This window comes from Myotis nattereri (assembly GCF_964212035.1).
Source record: "Myotis nattereri genome assembly, chromosome: 6".
Lineage (NCBI taxonomy): Eukaryota > Metazoa > Chordata > Mammalia > Chiroptera > Vespertilionidae > Myotis > Myotis nattereri.
Window position 1 is genome coordinate 23,383,332 of NC_138081.1, and position 7,733 is coordinate 23,391,064.

Below are 7,733 nucleotides of genomic sequence, written 5' to 3' on the forward strand. Positions count from 1 at the left end.
TTGAGTTGTGTGGCTCTAGGAGGGGAAAATTTTCCCTTGTAGTCCCAAAAGGTGCAGAGCCCTCCCTTCACAGGGAAAATCTTGGTCTGTTTGGGCCTGATAAACTCTGCTAGTCTCACCCTGGTGACTCCCTGACACCCCTGCCCCACCACAAAGGTATGTAAGCACCCTGCAAGTGGCAGATCAACTGGTATACCCTGGGATATTTACTGAGTGGCCTCAGACCCAGCACTGGCACCAAGTCTGAACCTGTGTTGACCTGGTGAACACCGCTAGCCCCTACCTAGTGACTCACTGAGAACGTACCTCATGCAACTGGAATATTGCCAGAAGCTCTTTCAGTGACTGAGCCTAACAGGCAGCTTGAAGATAGAGGCAGGCAGAGGCAGATCTCAGAGTTTCTTGGGATTTTTGCTAACCTACTCCCATGCTTAGTGCTAATAAAAGCCAGCCTTGGTGCACAGCTTGATCCTTCCTGCACACACCCACACCCAAGGCTGGTCACAGACACAGTGTCTGACAATAGCCTGCACCAGAGTCCCTCCCAAGAGGTCCCAGGACCAACACACTCAATAACAACAGGAGGACCCATGAAACCCACACAAGGGAGCTGGTTCTTTGAAAACTGAAACAAGATTGACAAACCTTTAACCAGACTCATCAAGAAAAGAGAGAGGATGCAAATAAATAAAATCAGAAATGAAAGAGAAGTAACAACTGACACCAAATACACAGGATCTTAATAAAATATTATGAACAACTATAAGCCAACAAATTGTACAATCTGGAAGAAATGGGTAAATTCCTAGAAACATACAATCTTCCAAAGATGAATTAGGAAGAATCAGAGAATTTCAATAGACAGATTACAACCAATGAAACTAAAGCAGTGATTTTTTTAAAAAACCAACTCACAACACACGAAAGTCCTGGACCAGATGGTTTCACAAGAGAATTTTATCAAACCATCAAAGAACTAGAGGCCCGATGCATGAAGATTCGTGCAAGAATAGGCCTTCTTTCCCCTGGCTGCCGGCACCAGCTTCCCTTCGGCACCTGGGACCTGGGCCTTCACTCTGGCTGCTGCCTTTCGCCTTCGCTCTGGCTGGAGCCACCTTCGGCCTTCGCTCCAGCCCTGCTGCCCTCCTGTAGCTCCCTCCACCCCCCTGTAGCCCCCCTCATAGCAGGCATCCTGCCCAGCCCCAGCCGCTCCACGCCTGTGCACACGCGCTGCCCAGAGGCCCAGAGTGGCCGGGGCAGGGCAGAATGCCTGGGTCGTCACCATGGCCATGATGCAAGCATCCCAGCCGCCACCATCTTTGTAACATCAATTTGCATATTCCCTCCTTATTGATTGTGGGCAGCACCATCTTTGTCATGGAGTGACAGTTAATTTGCATATTCTGTCTTTATTAGATAGGATAACGAACACCTATTTTTCTCAAACTATTCCAAAAATTTCAAGAGGAGGAAGGACTCCCAAGTTTATTTTATGAGGCCAGCATTATCCTAATTCCAAAACCAAGTAAAGACACTACAAAGAAAGAACATTATAAGCCAATATCCCCGATGAACATAGATGCTAAAATTCCTCAAAAAAATATTTGCAAACTGGATCCAGCAATACATTAAAAAGATCATACACCATGGTCAAGTGGGATTTATTCTGGGGATGCCAAGTTAGTGCAATATCTCCAAATCAATAAATGTGATACACCCCATTAAGAAAATAAAGAATAAAAATCATTTGATAATGTAAATAGATACAGAAAAAAAAAACATTTGATAAAATCCAGCACCCATTTATTATCAAAGCTCTCAGCAAAGTGGGAGTAGAGGGAACATACCTCAACATAATAAAGGCCATATATGACAAACTCACAGCCAACATCATCTGTATTTAATGGGCAAAAACTATAAGCATCCCTCTTAAGATAGGGAACAAGATAGGGATGTCCACTTTCACAGCTTTTATTCAACATAATACAGGAAGTTCTAGCCACAGCAATCAAATAAGAATAAGAAATAAAAGGCATTCAAACTGGAAAAGAAGAAAAACTTCTTTGGCAGAGACAGATCTCAGAGTTATTTGCATATGACATTATACTGTATACAGAGAACCCTAAAGATTTTACAAAAAAATGTACAAGAACTGATAAATGAATTCATTAAAGTGGTAGGATACAAAATAAATATACAGAAATTAGTTGCATTTCTATACACCAACAATGAACTATCAGAAATGGAAGCTAAGAAAACAACTGCCTCACAAAAATAAAATACCTAGGAATAAATTTAACCATTGATGTAAAAAACTGTACTCAAAAAAATATAATATACTGAAGATACAAATAAATGGAAACATATACCATATTCATGGATATAAAGAATTAACACATTAAAATGTCCAAACTACCCAAAGAAATCTATAGATTCAATGCATTTCCTATCAAAATACCAATAGCATATTTCACATAACTAAAACAAATATTGCAAAAATGTATATGGAACCATAATATACCCCTAATAGCGATAGCAATCTTGAGACAGAAGAAGAAATTTGGGGGAATCATGCTACCTGGTATCTATAGCAATAAAAAAGCATGACACTGGCATAAAAAACAGACATATAAGTCAATGGAACAGAATAGAGGGCCCAGAAATAAACTCACACCTTTAGGGTTAATTAATAATTGACAAAGGGGACAAGAACATGCAATGGATAAAGATAGTCTATTCAATAATGTTGTTGGGGAAGTTAGACAGATATGTGCAAAAAATATGAAACTAGACCAACTTCTTACACCATACACAAGAATAAACTCAAGATAGATTAAAGACTTCAATGATGGACTTGAAAACATAGAAATCCTAGAAGAAGACATAGGGAGTAAAAGCTCAAACATTTCTTATAGCAATATTTTTTCTGATATATCTCCTTGGGCAAGGGAAACAAAGGAAAGAATAAACAAATGAGATTACATCAAATGGAAAAGGTTTTGCACAGCAAAGGAAACCATCAACAAAATAAAAAGACAAACCACTGAATGAGAGAACATGTTCATCAATGATACATCTGATAAGGGGTTAATATCCAAAATTTATTTTAAAACTCAAAAAATTTAAACAATCCAATTAAAATAATAAGCAAAGGACCTGACTAGACACTTCTCCAAAGAGAATATACAGATGGGCAAGAGGCATATGAAAGGATGCTAACCATTACTAGTCATCAAAGGAATGCATATTAAAACCATAATGAGATATCATCTCACACCTGCCTGCCAGAATGGCTACCATCAACAAATCAACAAACAACAAAAGTTAGCGAGGATATGGAGAAAAGGGAACCCTCGTGCACTGTTGGTGGGAATGCAGATTGATGCAGCCACTGTGGAAAGCAGTAAGGAGTTTACTCAAAAATTAAAAATGGAACTGCCATATGACCCAGTGATTTCATTTCTGGGAATATATCCAAAGAAACCTAAAACACCAATTAAAAAGAATATATGCCCCCCTATGTTTATTTGCAGCATTATTTACATTAGCCAAGATTTGGAAGCAGCCCAAGTGCCCATCAGTAGATGAGTGGATAAAAAGTAATGGTACATTTACACAGTGGAATACTACTTGGCCATACAAAGAAGGAAATCTTACCTTTTGTGACAGCATGGATGGACCTGGAAAGTATTATGCTAAGTGAAATATGCCAGTCAGAGAAAAGACAAATACCATACTATTTCACTTATATGTGGAATCTAATGAACAAAATAAACTAACAAACAAAATAGAAACAGGCTCATAGATACAGAGAACAGACTGACAGCTGTCAGAGGGGAGGTGGTTGGGGGGCTGGGTGGAAAGGTGAAGGAATTAAGCAAAAAAACCCTCATAGATATACAACAGAATGGTCATTACTACAGGGAAAGGGGAGGGAGGTAGGAGAGGGTAAAGGAGGGATAAATGGTGATGGGAGGAGACTTGACTTGGAGTGGTGAACACACAATACAATACACAATTGTACACCTGAAACTTACATAATTTTATTAATCAATTCACCCCAAATAAATTCAATTTTTTTAAAAAAGTATACTAAGATTTTAATGTAATATCATGTCTTAAGAAATTAAATTAATTAAAATTAGGAGAACAGATATGAAGCAAAAGGGAGCCTCCTATATAAAGCAGAAGGAGGGAAGGAGAGATGAAAGGAAGAAAGACAGCAGGATTCATTTAAGTTGACAGCACTACGTTATATGGCACAGTATTGCATTGGATCACACTGGACAATATAATGAGGGCTTAGCAGAACCTGCGTTGGCATGGCCCAGCCTGGCATAAGCTTTAAGTTTGTTTAGTAACTCCTTGCATCACATCAATTACAGTAGTTTGCATGAAGAATGTGGGCTTTCGAAACCCAGCTCAACCACTTACCAACTATGCAAGCTTGGGAAGTTTCGTAACATCTTAAAGCCTAATTCTTCATCTGTAGAATAGAGATAGTAATACTTACCTGAATAGATTATTGTGAGGTTGAAATATGTGTAAAATAGTGACATATAATTACTCAAAATAGTCCTTTTCATCATCATCATTATCATCATCATCATCATCATCATCATCATCATCATCATGTGTGTGCAGTTTCGTATGGACAGAGAGAGCTATATGTGCAAGCAGGGCCCCAACTGCAGGAATCTCATCCTTTGGTGGTGGGAAGCTGGTGATAGATGGGGAGTGTTTGAAATATTAGGAGAGACTTTCCAGGTGGAATTTCACAAAAGGAGGGTCTGGGCCAAGACAAAGAGTCAGTTATCAGAAGTGCAATCTAAAGCAAGTTCTGAGCCAAAGGAAACATAAATAAGCACAAAACTAGGGATCATTTAGGCTGATAAACAATGATTCCATTATGGGGAGATCAGTCAATATTGCTAGAGTCAAAAATGCAGCTTCTGGGGCCCGGGCCTTAAAGGGACTGACAGCTGTCAGACACTGGAGGCACTGGTTCAGTAAATACATAGGTTCCAGGTTTTCATAAGAATGTAGTTCTAGAATCTATATTCTAAAGCACATAAATCAGAGCATATTTTCCTCTGGGAGCTGTGTTACATGTGTACGTTTTATTACTCGCCAAGGACTCAGTATGCCAACAAAATGTCATAAAAACAGAGATAAAGCAACTATGAACCTACAAAACAATCTAGTGAGCTTTCAGTTTGTGCAAAATGGAAATCTGCCAGCATTCCTGACTCCTCCTATGACAACTGATATTTTGCTGGAAGAATTTAAGAAGTCAGTGGCTGACTGGCAGTCTTGGGCTTCCCCTATCTTCCTCACTCCCACCCAATTATCCACCAAGTTTGCTGGTTTTCTTCAATGTCTTTGAATCCATCTCCTCTTCTCTGTCTTCACATCTTTCTGCCGTAGTATTGGCCCCATCATCACTCATCTGGGTCCTTACAGAAGCTCCTAACCAGATTCCTTGCCCCCTCTTTCTGTCTACATATTAAAGATGCTTTAAGCTTCAAGCCAGAGAAAATTCAATCAAAAGCATCTTAGTAATAAGTAATACAGCATCTCAGTAAGAAATCTGGAAGCACCTCTAGGGATGATGTGATTAACTTTGCAACACAACAATGTCATCAAGGACTCTGCAGGTAAACTGGCTACTTCATCAGGGCCATGACTTTGGCCGCACAATGACTGCCACAACCTTCGTCTCCTCAGCTCCTCGGCTGACTCCTGTTTTGGGTCCTTAGTCAAGGTTGCATGCCATGCCGATGCATAAACACTTGACCATGATTGTCTTAATCAAAACTCATTGATGGAACTGAGAAGGGGCCAGTTTCCCTAACCCCATGAGAGGGTGATGCCCCAGCAATCACCCTGTTGGAATGCTGTCGAATGGGCAACCAACTGTGCCTGCTATCCCTCACCTTCCTAACCAAGCCCCTTCTGCACAAAATTCATCCCTATAATGCAAATCTGACCTATTTACACTCCGCATTAGAGCCCTTCAGGAGCTCTGCATGACTTAAGCCTCCTACTGCATGAATACAAAACTTCAAAATACTTTGACACATTATCAATCAATCAGCCCAGGACAGCATTCTCACTCCTTTATTCTCATGCTAATACTGACAAGACTCACCTGGAAGAGATACTCTACCCTTCCACCCAAGATTGGGCTAAAAATCCCTCATTAAAGTCCTATTCCAGGCTATATCTATCCAGTACAAAAACCACCTCAGTGGTTGTGTAGGGCTGAGTTCCATTCTGATTATTTGGGTGTTCATTCTAGTTGGTCTCTACCCTTCCTAAAACCCACTGTTAAATGTATTTTCCATCACCTTACTCTTATAACACTATTGCAGACTATCTTAGTAGTTGCCTCTTAATGTAATGAGTCTTCCCTCTACTAAATATAAGCTCATTGAGACCATGTGTATTATCTTATTAATCGATGTAGCTCCCAATGCCTTCCACGATGCTGGCTGGCATAAAGTGAGCTTTCAATAACTTAAAACATTTTGATTGATGAACCAGTTGCATACAAGAGAATAAAAGAGAGGAAGGAGTTCAAGATGATGCTGATAAGTGGAATAATTTTGATAGGAGGAAAGTTGGGCAGAAGAACCAGTTGGGTGGGAATGAAGTTTTATGGGGTTAAGATTTGGTCAAATGGAGTTTTAGACCATGGCAGTACCGCCCTGATAAGATTGTTACCAACCCCAAACGGGGTCTGGCCACTTGGTAGGTGTCAGGCAAAAGAACACTCTAAGTTTATTTTGTTAGTAGGAAATTTATTCCAAGCCAGTGATTAAGCAGTGCACTGGGGATCCTTCCCTGAGCAGTGCCTACCTGAGTACAAAAGACCACATGGTATTATAGGGCTAGTTGCTTACATCATAGCATGTTGAGGTACGTTGGGGATGAGCATGCCCAGTAAACGGACATGGCGATACTTACATCACATGAAAAGGAAATGGCAGATAAACCCCACTTTGGGCAAGATTTTAGAATTATAATGAGAAAAGTTAACACAGAGGCTATCTAAGTGTCTGGTCAGCCTCAACTGGTCCAGCTAGTTTTCTTACCATTCTGGCCCTAAGGGAAAACATCTTAGGCAAGTTTTGTTAGTAATCAGTCAATTTCCCAAGCTTAGCAAATATTTAGGTAATTGGCTAGGCTTTCTCTTAGTTCTTAACCCTTCTATACAGCTAGGTAGGCTACAAGAGGAGATGTTAGCATCTATTTCTGGGGCCAGGAGAAGTTATAATGATGGTACAGTTGTAGGTGTAGAGGGAATAATAAAAAACATTAGAAAAAAAACCTGTTAATCTCTGGTTGAAAACCTGAATATATAAAGCCAAACAGGGCTTAGATCAAGCATGTCAAACTCGCGGCCCGCGGGCCATATGCATCCCACAATGAATATGTTTGCGGCCCAGCCAATATAACGGTATGTAAGAAACCTTTTAATAAAAATTTTAAACTTACTTTTTACAATATCCTGTTATGCATAATTATTAATAATGAACTACAACATTTATTTGGCCCGTGTTAGCCTTTGAGTTTGACATGCTTGGCTTAAATGCTATGACTTCCCGATGCCCTTTGTCTGGGTTGCCAGCTCCAGTTATGAATCCCCACAGAAACCTGTTCTGCCCCCATCATCATCATCATCAATCATTTGACTATCTTCCCTGTTAGACTATAAGCACCATGAGGTC